Here is a 15,897-nt window from a genome sequence, read left to right as displayed (position 1 = left end):
TTTGCATCTGAACTCCTCATACACTGAAAACTAAACTTAAACTAAAACTAAACTTATGCTAACTAAACAACAAAGTCTGTTGCATTAGAAACAAAATATAAACCAAAGCAAAGGTATCTGCTACCAAATGATGCCAGAACTGTTGCTGTGGTCCCAAGGTAATTTTTAGCATATGTATAGTCACTGAAGGAGCGTAGTTTCCGGAGGTAACCCAAATAATCAAACTAGCAATTACACCCCCCCTCCTAATATTTATACAATGATTACTGAAAACATATGTACAGCTGAAATTTATACCCTACAATGTTTATACCAAATCTACACCCTAGAGCTATAGCTAAACTTAATTTCTAATGTTTTATTTAACAAGTGTCCATCTGCAATATTAATTAAAAAATATATAAAAATAAAGTTTTGTTAAGTCATGCAGACATACATTTGTAAGTACTGTTTCGGTGTCTTTTCTTTCTTTTTCATTTCTTTATACATACTGGCAGTGGCGGCCGGTGACTTCTTTTTTCGAGGGCGCTCGATGCGAAGTTCGTCACAACATATATGTAGCCCGTCATGTGTGTGGTTCCTTTTTTTTTTTTATATGTGTTCGGCGCGTCGAGTGAACCTATATGATTCACGTGTCTTGTCAAAATAAGTGCCTGCTGCAGACGCGTCTAAAGGGTTTATGATAAAAGAGACGCTCGCGTTGCCAGATACTCACATAATCTCATGCGTAATCAGAGTTTAATGTTAAGGGAGTGTCTTGCGTGTATTTTGTGAACTTGAGCGTCTCAAAAATGTAACAACACATCCGTCCTACGCAGACCGCAAGCGCTGTGATTGGTCCACTGGAACCCCTCCCATCACTGTAAAAATATCTGCGTCACATTCCTTTTATAGGCATTTCCCAGTGGTGTAGTGCAGGGTATACGCAGGTATACGGAGTATACCCACTTCTTTATTTGATAGCATGGGGTATGCCCACTTCTGATTAAAAAATATGGGGGCATGAATTAAGAGTATACCCACTTCTTCAGGGACCACTACATCACTGGCATTTCCGCTTGTGATGGTAAGAACAAAGATGGGCCAAGTTGAGGAGTGATTTAACGCAAACTGTGACAAAAGTTGCTGTTTATTTATCTCCATCACTGCTGGTCTTCTCAAATCATTTACAAGAATCTGCTGCTTCATCGTTTGTGGGTTAAACTGGCCAAGCAGTTGCCCTTCTACTGTGGGTTACACGCATGGATACTGCCTACCAGCGGTCTGCATGTGGGTTTGCACGTCCAAGCAGAAGTATATATGAAAACCGACACGTAGACTACACTGCCTGGCTACACCGTAGGATCTACGCACAACAATAATGAGCCCTTAAAGTGCACCTATTTCATTGCTAAAAACAACGTTATTTTGTGTATTTGGTATTATGGTTAAAAAAACACGTTATTTTCCACATACCGTACATTTCTGTTGCTTCAGATATCCCTGCCTTCCTCAAACGCTCAGATTTTGTACAAAGCTCATTGATCTGAAATGCGCTGTGTCGCCGATTGGCCTGCTTACCAATACGTTGTGATTGGCCTGAATACCTCTGATGTCAGCTGGAAATGTGACGCTCCTTACCATGTTTGAAAGATTTGCTCACAATGCAATGCTGACATGAGATAACTTACAGGCTGTATTTAAGAAGCGAGATGAACCGTCGTGTCCACTTCAACAGGCCAAGGAAGTAAACTGTTGCCTACAATCCGTGTGTTTGCTGTAGTCCAAGAAAAGAGATTTACATTGGAGACGATAACACACGTCATCGTTTACTTTGGGGTTTGTACCTTTTGCATATCGGTAACATGTACTAATACACACTTACACACCAAAGGAAATGTAAAATCGTGAATCGCACGATAGTTGCTCTTTAAGCCTCAAAAATTTACCTCAGAAAAAACACTGGCACTGGTATATGCATCTTGAAACCAAACAATGGCACTGATATATTTTAAGATATGTCAGCGCAAGTTGTTTTTGTAAAGACAGTTGATACATACTTGTCTGGGTCTAAAGCCTTGTCTGGTAAACCGGATAATGTAGCTGTCATCCATAAACAAGCCAGCTCTAATTTTACTACTAAACAAACTTTCTAGTAAGTACCTAATCGCACGCCTTTTATCGCATTATGTGCTGTCTCGCTTTATAATGCAATGTGAGCACAGTGATAGGACTGCCAGATGGTATAGCATCCCAAGGACGTTAGTGAAGCCAAGACTCATGCCGAGGCATCACAGAATACAATTTGTTTCATTGTAACAGCATGCCAAGGCAGGCTCAGCGGTGGGTCGGTGGGGTCTGTGCTCTCATATGTAAGCAGAAAGTAAAGATTCATCAAACATAAAGTCACTTTATGATTACAGACAGACTTTCATACCAGACATTAAGCTTCATAAAGTTTATACATGGACACCAGTAGTTAAACGGAAAATGAGACATGGCGATTTGCCACAACCCAAAAGTGCTTTTTCTGTCCCCAAGCTCTTAACTGGGACAAAGCAAAGCTTCTCAAAATGGTGTTAAATGCGGTGCAGAAAAAAATGGCTCACGAGGAATGTAACTAAGCGAGTGCCAGAAATAATATCTTGTCTTGTCTCCGTCACCTCATTGCCATCGTTTCCCCAGTGTAATGGAGAACAGGTTCATAGCAGGGGAGCGGTTACCCACAACAACCCAATTGATTCTTTCCAGTCAGAAGAAGCGGTCTGCGTTGGCAGTGTTTTCCTGATCTGTCTCTGCTCTCTCCATAATGTATGAGCTGCTGGAGAAGCCCTTTATTAGTCTCTGTAGGGCTGGCTGGGCAGGCTGGAGATGGCTCCCGGGGCGGTGCTGTAAATTGGATGGCCTGCCCCTGCTGAGCCAGCAGCCAAGTCTGCGAGTGTGAATTAGGGAGTGTGTGCCAGAGAGCAGGCTGTGGTGTTTGAGCTCTGTAGGGAAGCTCGTGGCTGTCAATTACTCCGCACCGGTGGAGGCCCGGCACTGGCACGACGATGGACCGGTCCACCACTGCCATCATTACCAGCTCCAGTGGACTCTCAACTCACCGCCATATGCGCCCACTCAGGGGTCTCCGTCTGTTCGGCGTGGCAGGGATCAGGGATGAAGAAGTAAATGGACCTTGAAATTGATATTGGGTGGTAGAACTCACAAGCTCCTTTATTCCCTTCCCAACATCCACAGGCGATATTTGAAACTAATTTATGTAGGATTTTGGTCATTTCTTGTATGGAAATAGCAGCCTGTTATTACAGTAAATGATGCATGATAATGGACACTATTCATCAGCCGCTTGTTTCTTCTCGGTTATAAATTGGCAGGGGATTCATCGTCCAAAAGCAAAAAGAATACAGTGATTGACCACAACACTGTAGGCTTTAAATTTCCTATTCTTGTTGCAACACGAGAGAACTGCACTGGAACAATTGGGGTTATTAAACCAAATCATTCAATGCTCACTTAGATAATATGATGTGATCTAATATTTTATGATATATAATGTGATATGATACATGACATGACATATGATTTATGATATGACATGAAATGATGTGATATGGTAAATTATGCTGTGTTATGTTATAATCAAGGCTTTGAACCGGTTCATGGAACAAAAACGAAAACCAGAAACTTTTGATGTTTTGCAAGGAACAGAAACGAAACCAGAAACTTAAAAAAATATATGTTCAGGAACAGAGCCGTTTATTTGTAAAAATGGTAACCGGTTAATACCGTTATTTTTTCGTTCTTTGACGAGATTTCTGCAATATGATTCGGTGAAGTTCACTTTCAGTCGTCGTTGACTCATCTGAGAAATGAGAAGCTTGCAACCAGCAAGTAGCCTACTCAAGCCCAAGTCTCTGATGCTCAATCATAAGAGGTAAATATTCTAGGCTACCAAGTATCTCAAGATGTTTGTTTTTTAATACTAATTAGTGGTGTAACGGATCGCAGTTGATCCGTGATCCGTACAAATCACGCTCTTATGCGATTTGCGGATTAATATGCAAATTTAAATAGGTTTAAAAAGTTGATCTTTTGTATGTGTTTCAAAGGCTTGCAAATGTTAACACTTAAGTGATTTTAAACTTTAACTGCAAAAAAGCGCTAAAGTGAGCAATTTTCTGTACGTGCAGACACATATGTGGTTGAATATGTCCGGTCCATCTCCAATCAAACGTGATTATCCCTATGCCCTTCAAAGATCAGAACTCTTGATGTATAAACTTGAGAGAGAGTTGCGCTACCAAGTCTCATACTGTAGTCCATTAAAATACATTTGCCAAATAAAACACTGAAAAACAACGTAATTTTCACTTTATGTGGAGCGACGGTTTATGCTGCATCTTTTTCCTGAAGCGCCGTTTGGAATTTGTCCTCCGTCTGTGTGTGTGTGCGCGTGTTTAAGTGCACTAAAAAGTGCATACATGGAGAGACGCATTCCAAAAAGGAACAATCAATCTTTCTGTTTTTGACAGGAAATAAAAAAATGTGTTTATGTCTTAAGTGTATGTTTAGATTAGAGGCAGAAACCAGGTCCGTACTTTTCTTAAAGAGACGGTAACCTCAATTAACATATGTAGACTAATAATTGAAGTTTAATGTTCTAAAGATCAGCCTACTTACTTGTATGTCCCACAGCACATGGAACGTTATTAACCGGTTCGGGAACTTTATTTTTTGTTCTAACCGGTTCAGGAAAGTCAATTTTAGGGTTGAACTGAAAATCGGAAACGTTAAAGCAACACTATGTAGTTTCCATGAAAAATGACTTACAGCTCCCCCATGTGGTTGAAAAGCGCAACAGTGCCTGGTATCAGACACTCTTCTGCAGGCAGGGGGAGGGGCGGGGCTGTGTTTCCTACCATCCACCGCCACTTTCAGAGTGTGCTTGTAGCAGCTAGGAGGCTGGTCAGATTGCAGCAACAGTACAATTTGTCCAGTTAAAAGTTGTTCTATCACTGAAATAATTTTAGAGACATTAATTAAAGGTAAAAAAACCTACACAGTGTTGCTTTAAAATACTCTTTCTGTTCGGAACGAATTAATTAGGGAAAAAATCTGGTTCAAAGCCCTGGTTATAATATATTATTATGTTATGTATTGATGTGAATATTGGGATATTACATGATATGGTGTAATGTGATGTGACAAAATGATATGTTGTCATATTATGTTATGTCTTATGCTATATTATGTTTGTTATGTTTTGTGTAATGTGTTGTGTTGTGTTATGTAGTGATGTGGTACTGTATAAGAAAACAACAAAAATTAAACAGATGTTTTATGTAATATGACATAACATAAAACATGAAGGGGGTGGTTTCCCAAACAGGGATTAGCTTAAACCAGGACTAGGCTTTAGTTTAATTAGGAAATATAACTAGATTTTACAAACACACTCTACAAAAACAAAATTTCTTGTGTGCATTTTGAGAAAAAACAAAAAGTAACGATGTATTTTAGATATGTCAGTGCAAGTTGTTTTCAGTTTGGATATCTCTTACTTTTATTATAGTCTAGAACTAGTTTAACCCTTGTCAGGGAAACCACCCCAACAATATGTTTATGTAATAACATAACGTATAATATAACATAACACAGCTTGTAACATAATATAACATTATAACATATAGAACATAACATAGCATAATTTATAGCATAACACAAAACACATCACATAACATAAGATGACACAAACATAGCATAGAATATAACATATAGCATAACACACAACATTCATGTCAACTATATTTGATTTAGCATCATATTTGAAACTTATCTTCCAGTGAAACTGTCTATACAGTTAGCATTTGCTTACATAGAAAAATAAAACAACTACATATTTAACATTGTTAATCATTTTAACAGTGTGACAGAGAGTCCCATTGCTCTTCTGGTAGTTCATCTGCCCTCTTTTCCAATCATATTTAAGGAAGACAAACATATGCCCACAAATCCCAGAAAAACAGCTTTGTCAGGGAGGAATACTAAGAATAAAATGGAAAAAGATATACAGAAAAAAATCTGAAGATGCCATGATCAATCTCATGTTGTGTAAATATACTTATTGTTTGATATAATGAAATTTCAGGTGCACAACCCTCCCTGTATATTTGCTTCTGATTGGCAGCATGCACATGAACTTTAGCAACCAGTAGGATGATGACGGTTTCTCAGGTGGGTTTTTATCTGCATTACACTGGAGGGCATTGTCACAAATGACATATCGCCATCTCTCCTCCACAGTTTTTTGCCCGTAATTTAAATGTGCGGAGGGGACTGTAATTTGTTCTTCATGGATAATATGACCCTTAGCGGAGCAAGATCACGGGTCGGCTGAAGTGATATTTTCTGGTAATGATGGCCATACATCATCCCTGACGGCGTGGGTTTAGAGGCTAGCACATCCCTGCCACGTCCTCGGAGACTCGCTGCCATAAACAAGTAAGACATGAGTGCCCTGTGGAGGGCTGTGCAATTTTTACGAGCTTATCGTGAGCCCTCTGTGGCTGGGGGCTGAGCTCCTCACTGTCGCGGTGATTAATACCTCTGAAGTCTCATCATATTTCTTCATGCTCTTCTACTACTGAGGTACTACATTAGCGTTAGATGTCCTCAAGGTGATTTTCTGCAATCGCTCACACTACGAACCGGTTCAAGAGATTCAGGCCTCTGAAATATAGAGAACGCAAACTGAACTGTGGGTTTGAAACACAAAGGAAGTGACACTTGGGTCATACGGTGTGCCACAGTCTGTAAATAGTGTGATGGGGGTTAACCAGCTATTGCATCATTTAAACTGTTATGTTATGATTTTTCAACATAAGACATGGCAGCTTGCTCAATCCTAAAATCTAGTGAGAATACTGTGGCTTTTAAGTTTATCTGCATGTAAACAAAGCTGAAGGAATGTCCTTTGCTTTTTTACCCACAATTCACCTCCATCTCACACTCACGACTGCAGTGGGACCCATGCGATTATGATGGAAATCTCACAAGCCATTACCATGAAGAGGCTGGGCCCGATGCAGACAGCTTAATGGACTCATTTGTAATTGGTAGGGGGCAATGGCTAAGCTACCGTGGCCTTTGTGTGATTGAGTATAGAGGCATGCATGCAAATGTGACAAATGAATAGGAATTGAGCCTCTCAGGTTTTTTGTGTGGCTTTCCCCAGCTCTCCGCTCCGAGGCAGTCTGACCTTGAGAGGCAGTTCAGTAGGTGTTAAGAATCGCATAAAGAGTTGTTAACACTGGGGCCAGTGAACGGAAAGAGACAATTCAGGAAAATCTAAAGTGCCATATTCATTAGCCGTCACATGAATGGGTTTGGAAGGAAGCTGTTGTGTAAAGCTGTGAGGTACACATCAGTTATGAGCTCTTCAAAAGTACCACTAGAAAACTCCATGTGCATATTTACAGACCCGAGTATGAAAGGACATTTTCTGGGCTTGCTGTTGAAAAGATTATGCGCCAACTCGATCAAATCTCAAGACTTTCCATTCAATGGAAAATAATAATATGCTAAAACTCTAAATGTAATGATCACCAATGATCAGTTTCGGAAGAAAAATGATGATAAATACACAATTAATTCATGTAGAAAATGAACTGTATGGCAATAGTAAGTCGTATTAGATATATTCTTGTATTATTTAACTGTTTTATAGGCACTGCACACAGTCCTGGAAAAAAGTAAATTTTAATCAAAAACTTTAGCACATTCAAGTAAAAAAATCTTAGTTCATTTAACTTAAAGGTGCTCTAAGCGAATTCACGCGTTTTAGACCATAAAACATTTTTTGTTACATACTGCAAACATCTCCTCACTATCTGCTTGCTGCCTGTCCGCTGATCAAACTGTAAAAAACGCGATCTCTGTAGACAGCCCAGGCTCCACAAACGGTAATAAAAACATAGTGGCCAAACCTACCAACACGAAACATAACAAAGTGTTCCAGCCAATAAACGACAAGAGGGATTTCGGGGTGGGGGTCGGGCGCGTTCAAGAAAGCACAAAAAGGAGGGGCAGGGGGAGGAATTAGCTACGCTTCGTTTGTTTGAAAACAGTTCAAACATCAACAAAAAGTGACGTCGCACAGATTCGCTTAGAGCGCCTTTAAGAATATAAAATCCATTAAACTAAAACATTCAAGTAAAATTAACTTAAATTTATTTGCAAATGTTGTAAGGAATACCCACAATTCTTTGCGCCTGAATATTTTTATTTTTTAAGCTTTATCACAGAATAAGAACTGATAAGAACTTTAACTACTTAAATATTTGTTAATAAAATGTCATAAAGGTTTTTAGCTCTTATATTATTGATGTTGTTTTGTTGTAAATTATAATTTTGTGAAGTCACCGTTCAGTGATCAGTGTTTCTTTACATGAACCCTGTTCGGAACATTATATTGTATTTCTCTCCACAGTGCTGACAATGCATGTCAAAAATGCAGTTTGTGTGCGTTTCTGTTCAGAATCAAGTTTATTCAATTTTGTGTTAATGCCATTTATAACACTAAAATAACTAAGTCCGTAGAACTATGTTAAAGAAAATAACAAATAGTAAATATGTTTTATTTCATATTTTTAGGACAGCAATGCTTCAATTCTCAAAAAAAAAAAAACCTAATAGACTTTACCTAAATTATTCAAATAAAACTAATTTTAAACTTAATTATTTAACATATGTTTTCATGCATTATTAAGTAGATTTTATTTGATTTTAGTAGGCAAGTTGTACTTAAAATAATCTGTAAATTTTACTTTAAAAAGTTTTTGCAAATTGTAAAAAAAAGTAAATTTTACTAGTTGTTTTTTCAGTGTTTAGACAATTTGCTATTAAAGTGCCATTGGTTTTTCTGCAAATCGGAAATTCCATCAAGATCAAGACTTGGAGTTTTCAAATGTGTTTAATTTAAGTATGAACTTAGTCTAAGATGTTTCTCTTTAACTCTTTCCCCACCAGTCAATTAAAAGAAAACATTTTCATTAAAAAATTGTGTTCCTGATGAATTTTTATGTTAATCTGCAATACCGCGATTATCCGCTAGATGAAATACCCAATTTATAAAAAAAAATCTGAAGCCTAATGCTGCGTTTACACCAGCCGCGGTAGAGGCGGCAAGCGCGAGTGATTTAAATGGTAAGTCAATGTGAAGACACGTTTCGCGGCGCGGATAAGGCGTTTGGCGCTGCGCGGAAGACGCGATTCCGCCTCATTCGCACTTCTAGCTCACGCGAATTGAACGTTGTGCGCGGTACACGCGGTACTCGCGAATGGTGCTTTTTGTGCATTTTGTGGTTCACGCTTTTTTTCCATTTTGTTTGTTTGTTTATTGTTTGTTTGAAAGCAGAAGGTCTGTTCTTTCCTTTGATATATTTATATGTTTATATATTTTTAGAAGAAAATTTACTGGAAGGCATTTAGCATTTTGTGAAACCTTTGTGAAAATCACAAAAAATGCTGGCAACTTTTCAAAAAATGCTACTTTTCAAAACATGATAGGTGGGGAATGAGTTAAATTGCTTATGAGTAATTAAAATAGAAACAATTAAGACCATTGTTTGATTATAAAGCTGTAAAAGTGCAGCAAATATAGGTACACTGATCTAGATTTAGTTGACAAATTGACCTATTGACTTCCATAGTATAATGGGTATTGCCAACTTTGTGTTTAATGACATTTATTCAAATATTCTTTTGTGTTTAGAAATAAACTAAAGAAATACATTTTCTGTGAACTCTCTTTTTATTTTTTCCCGTTGTCTATGAGAAATCACTGAGATACTGACGAGATCGCATCTTTGATTTTTCTTATGAGTATGCTTACAAAATCTACAATATTGTTTTTAAATACATGTCAATGAGATTGTTTAGAGGTTTTGCCTTTGTAGTGAGTGATTGTGGATGTCGTCTGTTTCTCTAAGCCAGGCAGTCAGGAACGTCAGCTTCATTGTACAAGGTGTTTTTTTGTGTGGCATTGGGAAGAGAGTCTGCCCGTCACAGATGTCCAGGGAAAATTACACAAGTGCCTCATTAATGAATGGCTCAACAGTCTCTGGAGGTGGCCTTAGAGGCAGCTCTTTAATGAGCTGGGAACTCAAACACTGCCAAAGTTTACCTCGACCCTGCCTCTTGCGTTCGGGTCAGTCGGAAGAGCAATTCAATTCAGGGCCACTGAAGCAGAGGGGAATGGCCTCATGCTGATTTCTCTTTCTGGGCTCCAAAGGCAGGGATAATACACTTTTGTCACCCGCATCCTGGGGAATTACAGCTCCTAATTTGATTAGGGGAGATTTGATTAACTGGAAAATGGGGATTTCACTAAAACTTTTACATGCTTAATTTAGCCCTTGCCGAGCAGATGCAACATTGTGTCATTCCAATGAAAGGGCATATGGGAACCCTATTCAATGTTTAGACGCTCCTTGAAATCCAAGAATATTGGTATTTCGCCATGGCTCTCGCAAGTCAAATGCCTTTGATTATCTCTCCCTGGAAATAGAAATGGTTGTCAAGCAAGTTTCGGTGTGCCGGCTTGTGAAGGGTAGCTTTAACTGACAGTGTGGCGAATAAATGTGATATCAGCAACAGCATACGGTCATGCACTCCATTTTTAAACCTATAGTGATCTCCTATACATCATTTTAAGGCAGCAAAAAAGCAATCCCAGAATCCATGGTGATAAATACACAAGATAAAAGTAATGCAAAACAAATTTTGCTTATGAGTAGGGCTGTCAAAAGATTAATCGCGATTAATCACATACAAAATAAAAGTTTGTGTTTACATAATATATGTGTGTGTATACTGTGTGTATTTAGTATGTATATATAAATACACACATACATGAATTTAAGAAAATTTTTATTTAGGTATATTTTTTATTTATATTTACATTTATAATATAAAATATATAAAAAAATATATAAATATACATCTAAATGTTTCTTAAATGCAAACATTAACGTTTGTCTATTTATATAAAATAATAACACACAGTGCACACACATAAATTATGCAAAAAACCTTTTATTTTGTATGCGATTAATCGCGATTAATCGTTTGACAGCCCTACTTATGAGTAAACTTATTGAATTCAAGATTGTAAAGTATTGATTTAAACGTGACCCATTCTTTGAAAATCCATCTTAATTCATTTTTTGTGATTTACTGTTTTGTACATAAAATAATTTTACGTAATGTAAAAAACATTCTGTGAAAATATAACCTTGATATCTTTAATAGTTTCAAATCAAACTTAATGCTTTTAATCTCGTAATTAGATTATAAGACTTAATGGATTACACAGACCCGGACACAAATAGTTAAAGGTGCCAAAGAATGCATTGAAAAAATATGTTATATTGTTTTCTGATATCTACATAAGGTATATGTGGCTTAAAAATATCCAGAGACTGTTTTACATGTCCATTTACAACCCTAGGATTTACCTTTAAAATTAAATGGTCTAATATTACATTATCTTTGCTCTGATTGGCTGTTTTTCAGAGCGGCTCTTTCAGTAGCTTTGTGTGTAAACAGACCTTATGTTTGAGGCTGTATCAGACAAATATATTTTTAGTATGGACCTGCAAAACGTAACTGTAACATCAATAGTAGAACTTCAGCCTAAACGCTAGCATATAGCATTAACTAGCATATAGCGCTAACGCAACAGTCACAAACTTGTTTTAGCATTGTAATTAATTTAATGTTTAATTTAATGTTGGGGTGTACATCATATTACCTTGTATAGAGCTCTTAATATTTATCTATGCCTACGTAAACACAGTTTTACATTCTACGGCACTTTTAAATCAGTAAATTGACTATTTTACCCAATAGTGGGTTTTTTTGCAATACCATCGCACCATTAGCTTAGCAACATGCTAGTGTCAAACTCTATTAACTGCATGTTGAGTTTTTAGGTGCCACACAGAGTTCCTGCCTGTAAAGTGGTTCAAAACGGTCACTTATAAGGTTTTGTTGTGATGGTGATAAAAGGTGGCAGGCGGCAGCTCACTATCATATCGGTTTATGGGCTAAAAAATCCAACAGTGTCAAGTCATTCTATTCCACAACCGAATGTACCGCATATATTACAGTACATTAAGATTATGTATTTCATTTCAAGGCCAATTGGCCCTCAGTAATGGTCTCAGAAGGAGCATGCCATTACAGACCAGTGGTTATGAAGGACAGACGCTATTCAAAAGGGCAAGTATAGAGGAATCTATCGCCATTAAAAATGATCTAGTTAAATCTGCTTTCTCTCATATAGGGCCATCGGGCCAAACCTGCTCTTTGAAATTAATAGCCAGACTGAAGCTGAAGGTCTAAGGCATCAATTTACTCCTCCTTCAGACAGAAAATCAGTGAAAACAATCAGGCCAACGTCTGCATTAATGGCTTTGCCTTTGAGGCAAGCCTGCCAGAAACTTTCTGTGTTCAAAAACTGAAAGAAAATTTGGTGTCTTAAGTGTTGTTTTAGGTTATTGCTGAAACTTGGAAGGATTTGTAATATTGGTAATATCTCTGTCATCATTACACATAATGATTTCATGAGCACTCATTAGCGCTGCTGTATAAAACTCACTCTCAGCTCGTTTACAGTAATCACATCTGATTTTCTGCCTTTGATGATGTTAAATTGAGCAGGGATTTACGTCTTAGAAAATGTGCTGATCATATTATGATGATTTTTGAAAATGAGGTAAACTGTGCATCATACTTTCAGCATCTTTAGTTTTATTAATGAGAAGTCCTGGTGCACAATGGACAGGAACAGCCAGATATACATCTATCCTACACAAAACAGAGGACATTTAAGATATTCTAGTTTGATCCACTAGTTCATGAGGTCCTTGTGTTCCTGTAGCTCAAATGAAGAACATTGGGTACAGCGCATCTGCCAAATGCATAGATGTAATGTAAATAATTTACATCAAAATAAACAATCTTAACCAAATTGTCAGGATCCTACCATAGAGTCTTGTTTTATATTTATGTTTTGTCATGATGGCAGGGTTCTTTGTGAAGGCTAATGATCTTGTGAATCGGGTCATGTGCCTTCGGTGTCTCGTCTCTTGTCTCCGCCCCCTTTGTTTTCCCTGTTAATTGTAATCATTAGTTCAATCCCTTCACCTGTTTTTTTCTTGTTATCTTGTTTAGTTTTTTCCTATTTAATCCCCTCTTGTCCCGTGCTGGGTCATTTTGTATTGTTTATGTCTCATTCAGTTTAGTGTTATATCTAAGTCTTGTCAAGTTAGTGTTATGTCAGTATTTTAGTAAAACCTTGTTCAATGTTGTTTTGCCCCCACATGGGCTTTTGTTTCCAGTGTTTTGTCTGTAAATAAAGTGTTTTCTGTTCACTTCCCCGACATTGTCTGCGCTTGGGTTCTCTTCCGCTGTGTTCGTGAATCGTGACACAAATCCATAAATCCAAATCATGAGCACAATAACAACAAATATTAATATTTAGTTAAAGTTACTGCTGCTTATGAGAAAACAGCTATTTGTGTTATTTTATTTGCACAACAGCTGGTTTTAGCTGGTTTAGTTGGTGTACCAAACTCTGGTCTAGATGTGTTTTTGTCACTTTTCAAGCTGGTCAAAGCTGGACTTTTTAAACCAGCTACCATCACTTTAAACCAGCTAAAACCAGCTTTAATTGTTTTTCTTTAGTAGGGGAGATACAACCTGGGCCAGGCCTTGTTCAGTTTAGGGTCGCTAAATAAAACTTTTGTTATTTGTTTGAGCAACGACTACGCTTAGAAGTAGATAAAAATTATCTGAAACTGATTTTAACATTAAAGAGATATTTAGGAAGATATTTGTAATCAAGCAAGTAGGAGTACCATTGACTTCCAAAGTAGGAAAAATACTATGGAAGTCAGTGGTGCTCCAGACTGATCTTACGGAAAGTCGTGTTATAGTCAGTCCTTCCAGAAAAACGTGGCGTTTTTTTGTGATTGTTGTGGGCAAAAATCCTCGATTTTGCGGCACGTTTTCTTAAAAAATGCGATGGAATATGCGGGATATTTATGCAATTTATGCGATGGAATTACGTGAATTTACGAAAATTGCGGAACTTGCAAAAACTGCGAAAACTTGCAAAAGCTGCAATGATGTTCACGTCACATAATCACGTCACTTCATAACGTTCCCATGGCAATAGAGGACACGGCTGCGCTTTTAGGAAGTAAATGCAACATTTTTCAACTTTCTGCTAATATATATCTGACTTTTTCCTACTAAAATGCGGAGATTATGAAATCATGCAAGCCCCACATATTTTGTGTGCGGAAATATGTAATTAATGCGGCGAAAGTGCGTCGTATTTGGAAAAAATGCAGCCCCGCATAAATATGCGGACTTAGCCTGATTATGCAATATATCGCGCGATCACACAAACGCGTTTTTCTGGAGGGACTGTTATGTCACGGTAGGAAATCCTCTGTTTCCTCCGTGTCATGTGTGTGTGTTTTTGTTTGTTCACTCACCTCTGCCATGTGCTCGTTTGATTAAGTGTTGTCACCTGTGTATGATTGCCTTGCTCCAGCTGGTCCTCATTACCCATCAGCTACATATACTCACTCAGTTCTCTTCCTGTTGTCAGATCCACATTTCATGTTCCAGCAGTACCTTTTGGATTATCGTCTCCCGTCTTCGTGTGCAGTGATCATTGTTCGTGTTTGTCGTCTCCGTGTGAGTGTTGGGTCCGTTCCTGGTTTCGTCCATTGGCCATCATCACACTCTTCACCGACTTCACGCTTCATCACTCTTCAGCCACCGTAGACCTTCGATCACCATCGCCAACATCCTGGACTCTGTCACATGTTCTATTGTTTATCTGTCTTTACCATCATTTACAATAAATCTGTGTTGATCGCCTGCGCTTGCTTCCTCCACTTTATTGTGTCGTTACAGTATAGTCACGAAAATTTTTATTAATTTATTTGTTTCCATGGCACGAAATTCAGCTTTTTTCGTGCATTGAGCACGAATGTCTTTTTCGTGTCACTCGCACAAATTTCTATAAATAGTTTTCGTGTCCGTTGCACAACTTTCTTTTTCATTTAATTTCCTGTATTGTTTTCTCATAGTTTTTTTACTATTTTCTTACCATTGTCACTTGGGGTTGGGGATTGAATCACTTTCTGTTACATTTTTAGACATCCTAACCCAAACCCCAACTGCAGGCGAGAATAGTTTTAAAAGCGGAAGAAAAACATGTAGAAACCAACACATAAAAATACATCCAAACCCACAATTCAACCCCAACCCCAAGCGACACTGATTTAAAAATGGGGGGGCAATACATAAAATGACACGAAAAAGACATTCGTGCCACAGACACGAAAAATTATTTATAGAAATTTGTGCACGTGACATGAAAAAGACATTCATGCTCAAGGCACGAAAAAGCTGAATCTGGAAATTTGTGACTATAACACGACTTTTCCTAAGATCACAAAACTGTTTGTTTACAATAATTTAGAAAAAAAACTTTGTGTTCAGCGGAACACAGATATATTTACAGGTTTTGGAACAACATGAGGGTGACTAAATAAGTTTTTTTTTCAGGTAAACTTTTCCTTTAAGTGACCTATTAGATAAGTTCACTATCTTATAAACTATACCAGCCACATACAAACATTTACATGAAGCGTATTTGATTCAAGCAAAATTCCTTTCTTGTAAAAAACTCATAAATAATGACTTAATAATGCTGATATCAAAATCAAATCACCACAATTGAGACATAAATAATGACTGGCTCAGCTAGACTGAAAGTTGTATGACATGTAATTAAAAACTTATGAATTATGTAACTCTCCAAATCTAGCT

At 37.6% G+C, this 15,897-nt stretch overlaps 1 protein-coding gene across 1 annotated transcript in view; it reads left to right on the top strand.

The window, feature by feature from the left end:
* auts2b (activator of transcription and developmental regulator AUTS2 b) overlaps window positions 1-15,897 on the top strand; it is a 44,219-nt gene that overhangs the window by 4,752 nt on the left and 23,570 nt on the right. The gene's annotated exons all lie outside the window — the stretch shown is intronic.

This window comes from Misgurnus anguillicaudatus, chromosome 24 (genome assembly GCF_027580225.2).
Source record: "Misgurnus anguillicaudatus chromosome 24, ASM2758022v2, whole genome shotgun sequence".
Classification (NCBI taxonomy): Eukaryota; Metazoa; Chordata; class Actinopteri; order Cypriniformes; family Cobitidae; genus Misgurnus; species Misgurnus anguillicaudatus.
This window is presented reverse-complemented; position numbering and strand designations above follow the sequence as displayed.